Source organism: Anser anser (genome assembly GCF_964211835.1).
Source record: "Anser anser genome assembly, chromosome: 26".
Lineage (NCBI taxonomy): Eukaryota > Metazoa > Chordata > Aves > Anseriformes > Anatidae > Anser > Anser anser.
This window is the reverse complement of record NC_139747.1, coordinates 4,296,982-4,314,439: the sequence shown is the minus strand read 5'-3', so window position 1 is coordinate 4,314,439 and position 17,458 is coordinate 4,296,982. Positions and strand designations below refer to the sequence as shown.

General features: G+C 42.5%; 1 protein-coding gene across 16 annotated transcripts in view; it reads left to right on the top strand.

Moving 5' to 3' along the window:
* Positions 1-17,458, top strand: part of LRRTM4 (leucine rich repeat transmembrane neuronal 4) — a 328,498-nt gene that overhangs the window by 95,641 nt on the left and 215,399 nt on the right. For 10 of the 16 annotated variants that reach the window (XR_014575516.1, XR_014575517.1, XR_014575518.1 and 7 more), the window contains exons 1-3: positions 11,163-11,399; positions 11,713-11,774; positions 14,180-14,323. The gene's annotated coding sequence lies outside the window, so the exon portion shown is untranslated. Of the gene's footprint in view, positions 11,400-11,712; positions 11,866-11,892; positions 12,350-12,384; positions 13,987-14,179; positions 14,324-15,403; positions 15,516-17,458 lie in introns of those variants that run through there. The other 6 variants (XM_083812040.1, XM_083812038.1, XM_083812037.1 and 3 more) reach the window with 5 other exon arrangements.

The window sequence follows — 17,458 nt, the reverse complement described above, 5'->3', positions numbered from 1 at the left end:
CCGAAAAACACTATTTAAAATGTACAAATCGTCGTACCTTGTTAGGTTTTAAGGGCTATACGTTGCTAAATGAAATGCCAGAATTTATTTCAACATAAATAATTGTTCATAACTAAGTTAATCTTGTAACTGAAATCAGGCCGTGCTACCTTAATTGGAAATTACTATCTCTTATGGAACTCAAGTTTTTTAGAACCACCTTTTACATGTGCAAACAGCAAACTTCCACAGTCCACTTTGCTGAAGTAGCTCGTGGCTGGCAGCTTCAAACACTGCAGGACTCGTACACTTCCTCGGGGATTCTGCGCTGTGCCAGTGGGACTGAAGTGCTGCAAGCAGGAGCTGTACAGTGGGCACTCTGCTCTTCCTGCCCCTGTGGGATGCTGCACTGTCCCTCCACGTTCAGGCTCTTAATTATTCACTGGTCATCATTGTGGTATGAGGGGACTGCTCTTCCGTGTGCCACTGCCTCACCGTGGGGACAAGAGTGTTGGAAGGGCATCTAGCTGCCATATACCTCAAGTTACTCGTCCGAAAACGGCTGTGAAGATGGTGAATTGCTACTGGAGACTGGGGGGTGGTTGAGGTTATTTTACTGCTATAGACTTCCCATGCCTTGCTGCTAAATCTTATTTGCATAGGAGTAAGGATTCAGTAATCAGATGAGAAAACTAAACTTCCTTGAACTTGTCATAGTTCACTTTCTGTGTTCCTCGGTTGTGTCTGGAGGTAATAGGGAAAGCTGCAGGGGTAAAATGTGTGAGCTCTGAGATTCAGGAGCTAAAGGATAACAAAGACATAGATGTTTTTGTAATTATTCCTGTAAAACTGTGTTGGCAGGTTCTCCATGCAGCGTGCAGCATATGCCAGCAAAACTTTCTCTGTTGGCATTGCTACACGAGTTCCTCAGATGATGTGAACTGAGTTGACAAAAGCAGTATTTCGTCAGTGGTGCTGCATCTCTCGGGTTCGGTATGGCAGGACCAGGCAGTATATATTTTTTCTCCCTCACCTCCTTCCTTGCCCTTCTCTCTCTCCTCACCTGATATCTTTCCCCATCATTTTCATCTCCAAAGAGAGAAAACAACAAAAAAATCCAACCCAAACCCTTCCCAGTGCAACAGCACCAGCAGTATGGTCTAGCTCGCTGCAGATACTGAATTTCAACTATGAATAAATAGCACAGAAATCTTCTATCATTTTATGCAGCTTGTTTGGCCCATGTTGCTTCCACATATGATCCAGATTTTTTTAACAGTGGTGATCTTTGCTTTCCAAAGAGGAAAGAGAGAAATACCTTGCCTAAAGAGAGCAAAAGCTGTCCCTTGACCTTTTCAGCCTTTGGATTCTCAGTGCATCTGACTTGACCGGACAGATCCGGGGAAGAAAAACATTAACAGCAGATGGATTTATGAAAAGAGCTTGGTGGCAGATGGTGCCTACAGACAGTAACTGACATGTCCTCGGTCTTACGGGGTGTGTTTTTTTTTCCCTTTCAGCAGCATTGTTAGTATATGACTATTTGTGTGTGTGTGTGTGTTATAATGATATGCTGGCAGACAGGGACTGTGTTATTATGAACAGAGGAAAAAACTTGGGGACTTCCAGTATTCACTTTGAGTACTTCAGACTTCATCCTTGCCCTTGGTTTAATCCAAGGGCAAGCAACGTCAGCAGGAATCTTTCCAGTCTCCTTCACCTGTAAATTCTCAAATCACCATTTTTCTGAAATGAGTTCATCTTCAACGTATGGGTTTGTATCTTCTGGTAATCATTATCCCCTTGCTCAAAATAAACTCATTGAAAATAATAGACCTCTTTCCAATTAAACAGGTATTATACAGACGATGTTCCTTAGGTGCATCGTATTTTGGAAGGATGCTTGGAAGAGACTTACCCAAAGCCCAAGGCGTTCCCAGCATTAAGCGTGTGAGCAGCTTGCTTGCAGCTAAGCAGCATTTTAAGCTCACTGCTAGATCTGCTAACCACTGACAGAAACTCAGCATACAGACACAGAATTTGCTGTGGAAAAACATGTATGTCACTAACTGCTATGGAAGCTGCATTCTGGTACAGAAATGCCATCCTAAATCCATTAGGATTTACTTGGCATTACTATCTCTGGCTCGTCCTTTGAAATCCGTGGTCTTTCCTTATGTACGTAATTTAGGATTAGTTCACAGAGAACTGGTACTCCACAGCAGCCAGGGCTTTGAGCTGCTTACCTCTTCTAGGATTGGCTTTGCCTGATTTAGGATTGTCTTTGCCCTGATGTGGACAGATTCGAGTATCTGTTGTGGTTCTTTCCTAGAAGCCTCTGAGAGAAGGTCCATCAAAGAGACGATAGCAGTATTGGAAGAGAGATGATCAGGATGATTTGTGTCTTTCAAGGCATCCATCTCAGCACTTCCTATCAGCATGGGTACCCTACAAATTTAACTTAAGCTGCCCTTACCCTCTGCCATAAGCTTAAAATCTGCTGTCTGAAATTTTCTCTGAGTGATTTGGACGTCCCTTACCCAGCAGGAGTGAACTTGCCCAGTGACATCATCAGTCCTGGTTTTGCCTAATCATTCTTCACTGTGTTGCTTTCAACCTCTCCTTTCTGTATCTCATGAATGATTCATTGTCTGTAAAGGATTGTCTTCTGGAGTCAAAGGAGAAGGATAAATTAAAAATGAGTAGCAACTGTAGTAGGTTATGATAGGTCGAGTTACTACTTTGGTTTCTTTTGTAGAAATGTCGTTGGCTATGAAATGCACCAAGAATATTTGGCTGGAGACAAACTGGAGAAATCCCCCTGAATCTAAACATCTCAAAATCCTAGTGTTGCACAGAGATGAGGCTTTCTCTGCACATATGAAATGTCTGAGGTAAAATGTCGTAACTAAAGTCAAGAGTAAATCAGGGCGGGGTTGTGCTCAGGATGGTTTAGCTTTAACCCAGTCACTGTTCAAAAAAATGTTCTGCTGATTTGACAGAGTGTCGTCGGGGGCATGGTGGGAGGCATTCCAAATCTCATGAACTTTATTGTCTTCAGGCTGCACTGCTTAATTTGTAGTCATCTTTTCTCATTGTGAGAAATCCCAATAGATGAGAGAGTGAAAGGTTTTTGATGGAAGATGTGCATGGTAAGTGGAACTTCTAGAGAAAGTAGAGTGGGAATATAGTGGGAAAGACATGCTTTTTCTTTTAAAAGCAAGGTAGAGAAGGAACAGTTAACTTGGAGGCAAAAAGTATATCGAGGAAAAAAGTAATAAGGGATGTGGTTCCAGTGTTAGTGAAATCTGAATAGTATTAAATTCAGGCTCACTTTGATCTAACGCACCGGTGTGTTTGGAGCCGAGGCAGCTGGAGTTGCATGAAAAATCAGGACCTGAGAAAGGCACGAATCAGTTCTGGGGATGTGGACAGCTACCGGTGTTCTGCTGGATGACATGAGAAAGCACTCGCCTCCCTTCATTTTGGGTACCATCAGTGGGAGATAGGAAGCACTCTCTGTAATTCACAGCCTCTGCAGAAGAACTGGATTTTGAGCTGCTTCGGGAGCCCATCACGCCTTTGTGGTGTTCGACCAGCCTGCTAATGCATGCACCAGGTGACTCTAAAGTTAGGGCTTGTGACCACCTTTCCACTACCACTTCAGTTTTTGTACTTGGATAATGATGCTGGACTCGCTTATGAAAAGAGCCGAGCTTCCCAATTTAGATTACTGCTATATATGAACTCGATGCAATTAATTTCTTTCTGTTGTTACCTGGAAAAATTCTGTAACAGATGGACAGATACCCAGTATCATTTGGCAGATAATTCATCTGACATTTTCCCTCATCAATCATTAAACAATTGGTACATTTCTTCATTGTGCAGTCAGCTTTAAATCCTATTTAGTTAGGTGTTCCACAGCATACTGATGGGATTGCTCTAGATCCACTGAAATCAATGAGGAGATTGACTTGAACGTGCTGTGAATCAGACCTTATTTATGATCTCCAAAGGTAGCATCATAATTAGGGAATGAGGAAAATCTCAGTTCATTTTAGCTTAAGTGCCTTGCTTTGTGATGTTTTCCTTGAGATGTTCCTCTGCATAAAGTGCAGGAAAATGCTGTTTCCTCCCCAGTCGCAGGGGGCTGCGTCGGAGGACATGTTGCTGCGCGTAGTGCTGGCTGCAGATGATTTGCAAAGGATTGCAGAGGTATGGTGTTGATACTGAAGTCCACTAAAACACCCTGTTCCCTTCCCTCTCCTCCAGTAGTTGAGCGCTGACAACTTCTCATGGAGCAGGGCCGTGATACTCACTCGTTTTCTTAATGTCCACACTACTTGATGTTCGTGGACACTTCCCCCTCCCAAGACAGTTTTTTTTTTTGTATGTAATGTTAGGAGAAAAGTTGGAAGAAGCTGACCTAAGTGAACCCTACAGACTCATTAAACAGTGGCAACTGATAAATCTCTTCTTGAAAAATCTCTTCTTTAATAGTCTCCTGAATTTTTAAATCTTGGCATTGGTAATGCCCGTGTTGTAGATGGATGGAAACGGGTATTTCAAAACTGGGCCATACCTTTACGAGGGATGAAATGATTTCACTTTTCTTCTACCTTTAATTAAAAATACCGTGGCATAGACTGCATACTTCAACAACTTTTTTTTGAATTAGTTGTATTAGGTGCTGTTAGCTTTTGGGGTTTTACTCCAGATTAACTCTCTCCTTTCTAGGATTTCCTCAACTCTTCGCTGTATCTTACAGAATCATTTGTAATGAAAATAGCCAGCCTTCTTTTCCTTCTTCCCCTCTTTATTGCATCAGTATGCATTGCAAAACCAGTGGCTTGTACATCCTAAGCTAAGATAATGAGACCAATATTAATTCCACTACAGCTGCTACAGGCATGTAAATGAACCTTTCATCTGTCCTGCAAAGCAGCGGCGAGACTTGCAAAGAACACCCGGGCTAAGCAGCACGAACAGTCGGGGAGATAGCAGAGGTGAGGGTGAGAGAGGAGGGTGTGCTAAAAATGGCTGAAATCTGAATGTCCTGAATTAATATTTCCTGCTGGAATCAATGCTGTTATTATCCGCTGCGTTTGTTATGGCAAGGACATTTTGTTCCTGTTTGTCCCTACTGATGGGGATGTAGTAATCATTGTCCTGTTAGCACGGAAAAGGTCACTCCGTGAAGCCCCTCATACAATTTTCTTACCATGTTAGCTTCAAACTCTGCTAGGGGATATGTCTTCTAGGTTGTATCCGTGTCGTGGAAAGCAGGTTAGAGCAGGCTGATTTGTCTAAAAGCAATATAGTGGGTAGTAGGGCAGCGCACGGGCTAATTAGCTCAGCCTCTCAGCAAAGCTAATTAATCTAGACACAGTGTTGTGCTGACACGACTCCGTTGCTTTGAGTTCTGGCAGGAATTAGTTTGTGGCTGATGTGGCTCGAGTGTCTCCCTGCTCTGTTTTTCTTGGGGGGGCTGTCAGCCGTGCCCTGAGAAAACTTACACCAGCAGTTGGGCAGGATGGGAAGGAAAATGTCCCTTGGCCGTGTGTTGTCTCTTGTATTTTACTAACAAGCAGAGGCTTCCCCCAGAGCTCAAGAAAATAGTTTGGTTGGTGTGGGCTTTGTTTTGTTTTGGAAGTCAGATTTCCTCTACGTAGTGGTGCAATAAGGGGTTGGCTGTGCTTACAACAGCGGACTGAATAATTCTGCGGTGTTGTAGAAAGTTAGACCCATTTAATATACAACCTGTATTTCTGCTTTGCAAATGTGCTTGCTGCCAGTCCTCTTCAGTAAAGCACTTAAGTGTGTATGAAGGGCTTCAGTGGGGTTTAGCCATATGTTAAAGGTAAGCGTATTTGAAATGCTTTGCTGAATCGAGGTGTAAATGAAAGCAATATGCAGAATCTTTTGACAAACATCTGATTTTTCTGAACACAAGTGGGCCATTATTACAAGTTGAAAACCTACAGGGAGGCAGACTGCGTGTCAAGTAAATCACAGCGTGATCTGATTACTGTAACGTGCTCCTGAGAGATGTCCCCAAGTTGCCTGTGGAGGATGGCCCTTTTGACAAGTTTTATGTCAGTGGCAGTAACAAGACGAACTCAGGTACGTTTTTACAGTATCTTTTCAAATGAAAAGCACATTTCAAATGCATATATCCCTTTTTGATATAGCTAAGACAGAAACGAGCAGGGACTCAGTTTGGCAAGCCCTACTAATCTTTGATGGAGTTGGAACCCAGATATCCATTTTCTTCACATCTCTCTCTCTGGTATGTATTAGGTGACATCGCTGTTAGATGAGCTCTACGTGTTGTTAATCCTTCAGGAAACTACATTTTACTGGAAACCTATCTGAAGGGATGCAACTCATAGCCTTGGAGTTTTGAGGGATTGATCTGAGATTGTGAAGTTGAAAGTCTGAAAGGAATTTTTCATCATTACTGTTGGAAAATTAAAGAGCTGAAGCAAATTTTGCAAAAACACTTGTGATTTAGAGATAATATGGAGAACATCACAGAGGGTGTTCCAGTTCTCCAGACCTCCAAACCAGGGGTTTTCCTGTCTCATCTAATAGTTATTCCCCAGTTGAACTTACCTTTGCTCCCGAGTCCTCATCCAAGATGTGTGCTGATTTTTTTAACTGTTCAGTGGGATGCTTGGAGCAAGGAAACCCTGGAAATGACTGGTGCTGTGCCACCCACCCCTGTCATCACATCTGCCTTGTGAAAATCAGGGAGAGGAGGGACTCCAACACCAGGGTCTTGTGCTTGAGTTCAGCTTTTTAAATTAGTTTGGAAAGGGGAGGAAAAGAGCTTTGCTGTTTCTTGTTCTTTTTCGTTTTTCTTCTAAAATCTCACTCTTGGTTTTGTTTTCTTCAAGACAATAACTAGTTTTGACAACTGGTTTATTTTAGCTGCTATGTTGGCATGTATTTTGGGCAGCTGTGTAAACCGAGTGCAACACTCACCCACTCACCCACCCCCTGTTAATTAAAAGTGGAGAAAAAAGCAAGTCTCTGGACCATTTCTGCTGAATTTATGGTATGAAGTGTAGGACAGGCTAGAGCAGCCCCCCCAGGAGCCATTTAAGTGCTTGACTGGATGATGAGTATAACGACAAGGTTTTATGTTTGATTTTAATAAAAACTTTTAAGACCTGACATGGTCTTGAGGGGGCACTTCCAGTCTCTCAGGTAAATAAACACATTAACAAAATATATCTCCTGACGTGTTGCTGTTTTTGCAGCATCAGTAATCCACGTTTAAATAATAGACCAAGGCAGCCTTTTCAGAAGTAGTTCACAATTGGTAAGTGCCTATGTTTATAAATGTGAGAAAACCTTATTAACTTGCTAGATGCTGCTCACCATGGAAGAGCTTGTGGGGATTCCTGCGTGGTTCTGTGCTCAGCTCCCCAAGGAACATGCTGTTACCGAGCAAGCACTGGTGAGAAGAGCTGTGTTAAACGCTTCCCGGCATAATTCTGCGTGTGCTTTGCCTAAAATTCAAAGGCTGTTATTGATAAACCAGCCTCAACAGGGTGTCCATAGGTGTCTCGTGCCAGTTTCTTTTCAATAGGGAACATCCCTTGAGGATTCTCTGCATGCAATTTGTGCGTCATGTGCTTAGCTGCTGGCACAGCGTAAATCATCATAACTGGTTGAGAAAAGCCTTGCTCCAGTAGGAAGAAAGGTGAGAACAGGTAGGGGAGGGAACTTGTCAAAATGCGGACAGAAATAGAAACCAAATTTCTAGGCTCATCCCACTCTGCTGAATGTTTTCGGTGGGTTTTCCCATGCTGGTTTGTTTGGCGGTGGTTGTGGTTTGATGTTTTTTTATTGTTATTGTTGTTTCTTTCCCAGATCAGTGTGGGTGGTCAGCATTTTAGGGCATTCATAATCATAATTGAATGTTGACTCAAACAGTTATGGATCGCCTTTCTTCTAGCGGATTCATGCTTTTTTTTCCCCTGAAGGCATTTCTTGCTGAGTGTAATCTTGAATCGTTCTCATGCTAGGTGAGAATTTAACTCCAAATGATGGGCTTCTATAGATTGACAAACAACCACAGGAATCGGAACTAGCACAAAAAGAAAGCGATGAGTGAGCTGCCTGGGGGAGGTGAGGCCACAAGCACTCCAGCTAAATAACCACCTCCTTCCTGCCTTAGAGCTCTTGGGCAGAGATGGGAAAAGTCAGAATAAAGACGTGTTTTTAAAGATTAATTTTTTTTCCCTTGACCTCTGTCCTTTGAGTAGATGAGAAGTTTTGCCAGCTGCCCGGGAATGCAGCTCCGTTTCCTTTCCGTGAATGCTTTTCTTAGAATGATCTTGAGCATTGTTGCTTGATGCATGAAGAGTTTGCCCTGCCTGAAAAGGATTGCCCTGAAATTCAGTCCTGCAGGGGACAGATGAGACAGCCCTGCACAGTCAGGCTCAAAGGATGAAGGAACTCATCACTGTTGAACATGAAACCTGCCAATTGCGGTTTGCTTCTGAGAGGGAAAATCAAAGACACAAAAGGGGATGATCAGATGCTGAAAGTAATCTGTGAAAATAATTCACAGAGAATATCCCTCTTTGTCAGCCCTCTGATGAATATGCCCCATGCCTAAATAATGCAGCACCCCAGGGAGACATCTCTGCTCTTCAGAGGACACGGCCAGGAGTGTCCTTTCCTTTGCCGAGGGGCAGCAGTTGTGTTGGCTGAAAATTGTCGAGTGAAAAATCTCAATTCAAAACATAGTCTTACCACCAGGAAAAAAAATAAAAAAATGTTTGTTTCAGGAGATAATTTTGGAATCCTCCACTCTACTGTCTCCTTTCAGCTGCAATAGAAACCCACCTTGCATTATTTAGATGACTACCATAGGAACTAAATACTTACATATGTATGTGATATTGTTTAGTGTTTCTGCACTGAAATAATGCAGAGTTTGGTCTGCATTAATGCAGAGTTGGATCTACATTTTGACTTTTCTTAACTTGTGTTTTGAGTGGTTGTTTTTTCTTTTCCTGCAGTAGTTTGTCATTTCCAGTTTGTCACTCCAGATATTCTGTAATCTAGCTGTCCTTAAAGAGTGGGTAATTCTATCTTATGAAGGAGTTCTGAAGATAAATAATGGAAGATACTAATTTTTTAAGTCTGACTAAAAGTCAGCACCTTAAAATTGGGTGCTTCCTGACACTGCACAGAGTTTACAACAGTTTGACAAAGAGTTAAAGGACTCCTTAGGCTTTTTGTGCAGATTATCTAAAGGACGTGGCTCAAGATAACCCTCACAACTTGCCCAAGTCTTAGAAAGCAGGAGCTGGGATTAAAAAAAAATGCATAAAGAATGAATAATTGGCCTCTTGAGTGTGGAGGTACTGTCTGTTTTTTAAAGGACATTTGTGTTTGTTAAAATCGACCTTTTTCCTGAGCAAAAAATACATCTCTCTCTGGCACTAAAGAAGAAGTAATTGCCAAAGTTATTTGTGTCACAATAACTTATTAATCTGGAAGGATGAAGACACTACCCAGAGGTCATGTATGACCTAGTAATGAGACCATCAAGCATCGTCATAAATAATTAAACCAAGACACATTACTTGAGAACCCATTAAGAACCAGCAGCTCTTATTTAAAAAAAAATAAATCAGTGCAGCAGCAAGTTTGTATCTGTTTGCTTTACAAACTTGAGGGCATAGCCAGTGTTTTCTGTACGTGCAGCAGAAACCCCTGGGAACACAAAATAGATAACGAAATACCCGAGGGGAATTTTTCTTAGAACATGTGTGACCCCACTTCATGCGCACCCTGTCAGTGGAGGGAGTTGGTTAAAAATGCAGATAAAGGGTTTGATCGGCGACGAGAGGTCCTCTTGTCAGGGTGAGGGGGGTTCGATCTGATACCCTGTGACTCAGTGCCTTGTGCTAGCCCAGGTGACAGGTAGCATGTTTACCTGAGAGGCATAATTAATCTGAAGTTAATTGAGTAATTCTGTGTTTAATCTGGTATAGCAGAGAATTAAATTGATGTCCCGAGCCAGTCAATCTCTCATACAATTTTTTGGGGGAGGGATTGGCACTTTTTTGTTTAAATATTGTCAAGATCCACTTGTATTTCAGCTGCAGCAGATACAGATGAGTCCTTGCATTACCACTGCAGGTAGGATAGCATGCACATTTCTGAACCAGTTCCTAAGGGTATTTGTCAGTCTATCCCTTCTCATTGTTGGGATTTAAAAAAGCCATTTTGTCAGAGTCCAGCAAATATCTTTTCACCACCATTTAATGTGCTTGGTTCCTAAACAATTGCAATTGATTTTGCTTGGTCTTGCAAACACGAATTATCCCATAATCATCTTAGCCTTCCAGCCATGCTTACATTGACTTGTTTGTGTTTTAAAGAGAGAAAATGCAGACATTGTCATGAAAATAAGAAAGGTTAGGAGCAAATAAAAGGTGTTTTTTTTTTTTTTCCTGGTTGGCAGGATGTGCATCCACTTCAATTAATTTTTATCCTTAATAGCGTATTTAGTACAATGCAAGGAGTGAGGTAAATTTCTGAATTAAATAAATGACCTTTATTTTTGCTTTTGCTTGTGGTTTCTGCTAAATGGCTATTTCAGGGTTCATCAGTGACAGTCTCCTAGACTGCGTGATTGCTTGCTTTTACTCAAAACGAGTACACGCAGCAGAATACTAGAGGGACAGTATTTCTCGACTACAATACATTTCTCTACAAGCAAGGCTTTGTGGTTCAGTGCAGTCTAAGTCCTGGAAGATGAAAACGTTCAGACAATTACCCACCGCTTTGAATAACAGCATTTCCTTTGACAACCATGTAGATAAAGGGGGTGTGCATTGCTGGTGCTTTAAGACTTTTTTTGGCTAATGTTTTACTTTTCAAGTAGCTTTATCCCTGTTTTTCTGTACTCGTTAGCTTTGTAAGTGGTTTGGATTTCTTCTAGCAGAATAGCAGATGTATTAAAAACGTGTCACCTAGTGAAAGCCTGCCAGCAGCCGCTGATGGTTGAAATGGGTTGTGTGTCCAAGCAGCTGTCCAAACCCCAAATTGCCTAACTCAGGAAAAATTGGTAGGGTCAAATCAGTAGGTAGCCTTCCTGCGAGCTCCAGATAACAGCTTAGAGCACATACCCTATTATTTGTTTCATACAGTTCCAGATCTCTAAGAAGGCTTTACCAGAAACAACGTAAATAAAACAGATGAGAGCCACAGGGCTCCACAGAAGAATAATCCCGTCTGCGACACAGCGCTTGATGCCGCTGTGGTTTCGATGGCAAACCCAGAGAATTCCAGGTGGGAACAAGCAGCTGAGCTCCGAAGATCCCATCTTTGTGCCACTGCCCTTAGCAATGAGAGGGAGAGATGCTGGAAGGCCTGTGGCGATAGAGGTGAAGTTATTTCTAAACAGAGGTTTTCCACAGCTTTTTTTGCAGACACGGGGTGGGGAGGATTGTCTGCTGCTTGGATTTACTCCCGTATAACTCAAGCCTGAACGTGGCCTGAGTTGTCTCTGAGCACATCTCATGCGTGACAGCAGCATTCAGAAATTCAGCTTCCTTGTTCCGTAAATCAACCTTGAGGTTTAATTTCAGTTTTGTTCTGAAAACATCCGTGTACTACTGCAGGATTGTAAATCGTCTCTAAGCTCTAAAACTGCGACATTAAGTCTCTTCTGTGATGTGTTTGCTTGTTTATTTCAAGGGTAATCGGTGCTTGCACAAGAGGCTCCTTTGGTAACTGCTCCGGGGAAGAAAGGCTTGATGGTGAGATGTGCTGAGTGCCCTTGGTGTCCGTCAGGTTTAAGGATGCTCAGCTGCTGGAGAGCGTGCTCTGGACAAGGCTTTAACCTCGCTGGTAACAGCTGTGGTAATGAGGAGCGACAAGGCAAAGTTTTCCTGTTGGTGCACTCGGTATTTCTTCCCCACTTCATGCCTGCCGCCGGAGCTTCCAGGCCTTTTTTCCCCTCCCCATTCACAGTGACTTAAGGCTTCAAGTAAAGCAAGGTTTTCAGAAGGAAATTTGCGAGAAGCTTTGGCTTGTACAACTTGCACGGTTAAGGCTGGGAGGCATCTCTGGGGTCACCTGGTCCGAGCCCCTGCTGAAGCCGGGACACCCAGAGCAGGGTGCTGGGGCCACGTACAAGCTATGTGCTCTAGCTTCGCGTGGAGCAGCCTTAGAGGAAGATTACTGATGCCAGAACATACGGCCTCTGTAACATAATGCTGTGGAAGGGTGTCAAACAGTATGTCCCCTGTGCCTAACAGAAATGGTCCAGTTGTTCCTATATTCTCCTTTCCAGCACCTCCTTCAGGACAAGGTGTACTCGGTGCTGCAGTAGGTAAAGGATGATTTCTCCACCAGGAAATATTCCCTCTAGCACCCATTAATAAAAGGTTGATGTACATAAGATTTAGCCCTCTTTTGAAATACTTGAATATTGCTTTTCTCCTTATTAAGTTGAAGGCATTGGTAGTCACTATAATTTTTTTTTAATCTTGATTCATAGGTTAATGAGATCCTGTGGCAATAAGTTGCACTAGTTAGTACTGTTAAATAAGGCAGAACATGAAAGATACATTTCCACAACCTGCTGAATGATGTTTTTCCAAGTGAATCCCTGAGTTGAGATTTATATGTTTTTAAAGAATGATTCCTTGTTTGTCCTGAAATTCCTTTCATTTTTTTCCCTTCCCACAAAATGCATAAATAGGTGATATTTTTATCTTGCCTTGCATTGTGCCAGTCAGTTCTGTTTCCTGCTTTTATGTGGTCAGAACACAGTTGTCTGTTCCCATCCACCTCAGCGTTTTGTTTGCATTATTAGCTCCTTGGATGATGCTGCCTTTTCATCCGTCTGGACAGCAACTTGTACCCATGCCCATTGCAGTGACTTCTAAATGCCATTGCAATGCAAACAGTAAATAACGCTGTACTTCAGTCAGATAAATAGCAAAGTACAGAGAAGGTACTCTGGAGCTTGGGTAGCCTCAGGGAGGCTTTGTATTGGGTTGAAACCTCGAGGCTGTGCTGTAGTCTGTGAGTAAAATGAGTAACATTGTTCTTCCTAGCCAGGAAAGTCTCCAGTAGGACACCTCCGAGTGCCGTGAATGGGAGCAAATTGGTGATGTTGGAGCCACATGCTTGTTAGCTTTGATCAGCAGGTATACCTGCCATGGTGACATCAATAGGGACAGAGAGAGCAAGATCAGAAAGCTTTGATCCGACTGAACCCTTCAGCTGTGATCCCACTCCACCGCATGAGAGGGGAAGAGGAGTTAATGATGCAGGGAAAATGACCAGCAGCAGCTGCAGGATCCCAGTGCCTTCTACTAAAGTTTTCAGAAGGGGAACAGCTACAGGCTGCCATTCTCGGTCTTTCATGCCTTAATTGAGGGCTAAGAAAGGAAATTACCTTTGCTCAGATTCCAAATGCTTAGAAGAAAGAGATTTGGTACTACAGCTGGTACTTAGAAGTGCAGCTGTGGGAGAAGGCTAACGGATGCCTTCACTCGGGTCCCTGCACCCGCAGCAGGACCTGAGCAGGGGGTTAGGGTGGGCTTGTAGAAGCAGGTCTTCTGCAAATCTTCCCTCGTTGCCTGCCCGTCTCTCTTGTCTTTTAAGGGCAGTCCCACCCACTGTCAGTGGTGCGGATGTACTCCTGTGGCCTGTATAGAATTTCAATATACAGTTAGATGGAGGACAGTCTTTTCCTACTATTCATCTTATTGTGAAAAAATAAAAAATAAAAATGATGCTAATGTCGGTGGAGTTTGATCATCTAAGTCATGAATATGCTGGGTAGATTGGAAACTCCCTATGAACAGGATTTGAAGAGTGTAAAAAGGGTAGCAAGGGAAAGAAAGCCTTTGTGAGCTCCTCAACAAATGAAAACTATAGCGAGGATTAATGGTTTGCGTATTCCAGGTTGTGTATGTCAGATGGAATCAAGACTGATCAAAGAAAAAATCCAATTTGGTGAGACTTCTTATTTTGAATACACTCAAATACAAATCCAGTAAAATATTCAATTAAAATCAGCTGGAATCTTTCATTTAGCTGTGTATTGTTTCTGAAGAGTTCATCTGCTGTTTATTTGCCTGTCCTGTCATTCAGATTTCTGGATGAATTAAGCTTATTGAGTGCTGAGAGCTTTCTTTTTGCATTTCAGGTTCCAGTTTGAGGTACTCCACGTTTGAAAACCTATCCTTTCATATGAGGGCGTCACATGGGGAAATTCAGTCGTGATTTACAGATTTGTTTCCTTACTGAAAACACTGAGTGGTGCCTGATAGAATTATACGAAAGCATTAAGGTATGTATCTAATTCACTCTTAAAGTTCTAGGTGCTTATTTTCCTTTCATAGAGTAATTGATGTGGGAAGGGACCTCTGGTCATCCATATTCCAACCGTTTCTGTTCGAAGCAATTCAACTAGGTCAGGTTCCTTCAGCCTGCATTCAGTCCAATTTTGAATATTTCTGATGGTGGAGATTCCACAAACTCTGTGAGCAATCATCCCATGATGACATTTCCTGTGTCTTGACTTGTGTTTGTTGCCTCTTCTCTTATCACTATGTGCCTCGTTTTTTCAGTGGCTCATGGTTAACATGGCTCTTAAATCCACAGTATTTAATGTGGTCCACGATTAGGGAACTTGACTGTATCCTGGAGGGTTTTTATGCTTGGTCATAACTGGGGCGCTTGCCTGGATGACAAGAAAGGTGGTCATGGGTAAGCCATGGGTGGAATATGAAAAGGTGCAGGTTCTGTTCGAAGTCATTTTATGCATCAAAGAGACATTTTGCAAGGCTTTGGGCATGTCAGTCCTTTGAAGTCTCAGTTCTTGATCTCTTAAATGGGGAGACAGTCATCTTCCCTCTGCACCTTTGCTTGGTTGGCTAAGTTCTCTTTTTTCTTACCTGTGTATGTGGCTCCGTGCATACAGCTAGGGGAACAGTGTTGCTGGTTGTATATACTACGCTAAAATACATGATACGTTCATGATAAGCTGGGACAAGTGTAGAAGAACACTGAGGAATCCAGAAAGGGTTTTATTGTATGCTGTTTTTAATGTACCAGCCAAATGTTGACGATCACACGCTTCACATATGAAGAGTTGAGGATGAGAACTTGAATGTATACATTTCCATCAATAATTCACAGGACATTAGAGTCTCAATGTCAGAAGTTGTACCTCTGCGCAGGATGACAGTATATTAATGAAGTTGCTCCAGCCATTACACTCCAATTGCTAATTTATTCATAGTTTACTAGCAGTGGGGAGAGAGGGGGGAAGGAAAAGCCAAGGTCTGAGTTCAGTAGCCCTTGAAACGAAGATTCATACTAGCTTTTATTAGCAGCATTTGATTTCTGATTCCTGTCTCTATTTCAGCCATTGTGAATGAGGCCAGATTAAAGGAAGGGAATTGAAAGCAGCCTGGCTGTTCCGATTTGAAGTAGGCCTTACCACCAAATCATTCCTCTGGAGCTGAAAGCTAAAAGAAGTAAGGCAGTCCTGTCCAAGCTGATATAGTGAAACACATTCTCATTTTCCTAAAAACCTTCCCTGAGTTCATAGTGTTTAATCCTGTGATTTGAATTGTTATTATTGGCTGGATCACGTATCTCTGTGCTGTAGACTTACCCCTACAAAAATGCCCACCATGAGTTAAAATGTAGTAATGAGACAGGTTGATTCCTTTGGAGAACTGAAATGCATGCATGCATGCAAACCCCCTCAATGTCTGTCCTCCTGCACCTGCTACTGTACCCACCCCAACGCTCTGCTTTCCAGGAAACTCTCCTAAAATAATTTAGGCAAGCAGGATCCAATTTCCATCATGGTCTTAAATGGCACTCGTTTAAGACTCATTTTGAAACTCAGTATAGGTACCTTAGAAATCACTAAATCAGGCCCCCATAATTATTGTTTTTGCTTGTAAAGTACATTGAAAGAAGTCATGTTTTGAAAGACTTACCAATTAACTTTATACAGATGTCTGCAGTCATCCTCATTTCAGTGGCGTCGTGCAAAGTAAGTTGAGTAAAATTTGATGTGCAATCTAGTTCATAAAATACATGTGCACGTTTCCATACATAGACTTCTGTTTATCTGTGTATGTACGTCACCTAGTCTGCATCAAGTGTGAACACATCTGTCTCTTTCAAAATGCGCCAGATTAGCTTAGAGAATTTGTACACATTTGTAGCCTATAGAATTTCCAGGCTCATCTGAAAAGAAATGACTTGAAGATATTTACATGAAATCCAGACAGGCTAATTGAAGGTGTCAATAACTTCCATCGGGGATAATGCTAAGTAATTTGAAAGCGTGTCTGATGGGGTAGTGGTGTAGCTGGGACCAAAGAGGGAAAAATGTGGCATTACAGGAAAAGTACAAGATCCCAGGTGTCTGTGCAAGATGTTATCCGAGCAGGCTTTGAGCAATGGTGTTCCATACTGAGAGCATCAACAGCATTTTCCCTTTGTGCTCTGTGCTGGGAAACGTAAACATTTTAGTATGCAAAATGCTTTGCGTATTTGGAAGCAAATGATGCACCCGTGACAAAATCCCCCATTCAGGAGCCTTGTTGGACTCCAGATGTGGAGCGAGGTTCCCTTCGGTGGGCAGTTCCAGAAACCACTTCTCACCAAATCCCAGAGCTGGGAAGAAATTTGCTTAAAGGTGTGATTTCCAATAACATGGACGTGTTTTGTCCCGGTAACAATCTCTTAATGAAGTGCATAGTCAGTCCTGTGTTGAATAATTGTCCAGCTGGAAGAGTCTCTTATTCTTGATATTTTAATTAAATATCTCTCTGCCTCAATAGCACTTGGGGATTGCATCGACATAGTCGTTTATAGGAGGTCATTGGTTTGGGTCCAGGCTGCTCCGATTCCTGCCAGGCTTGGCTAGTGGCAGTCTGATGCTTAGTATGGAAATCAGTTGGTCATCCTCCTTCAGCGTCTCCTGGACAAACGCACGTGTTGCTGAAGCACCATCACACCTGGCTCTGCTGTAGGCAGTCTCATTGACCTCTTCGCTAGCTCTGCCAGTGGTTTGATTTGTGCATTGGAGGTGGAATGATCTTCCCAGCTCTCGTTTCCTGAAATAAAGGATGCTGGTAGGACAACGTGGAAGTCTGTGTTGCAGCTAGCCAGTTGTGGTGCTGCTGGCTGGAGAATTTTATTTATTTATGTATTTATTTTGCCTGGATAATTTGGGGCTTTTAAAACATAAGAAGAAGACAAAAAGTAAGCACGTGGTATTTTCTCATGGTCTCTTCTTAGCCTTAGGAAAACTGCAGAGACATCATCAAGAAACCTTTCCCTATTTCCATCTTTCCCACTCCCCACTCTGTGCTTGTCATTGAGCTGTTTCTTGGAATTTGCACTTCTTCAGATTCATAGTGTTGTTTCTCCCGCTACACAACAGCACTTTGCTGCA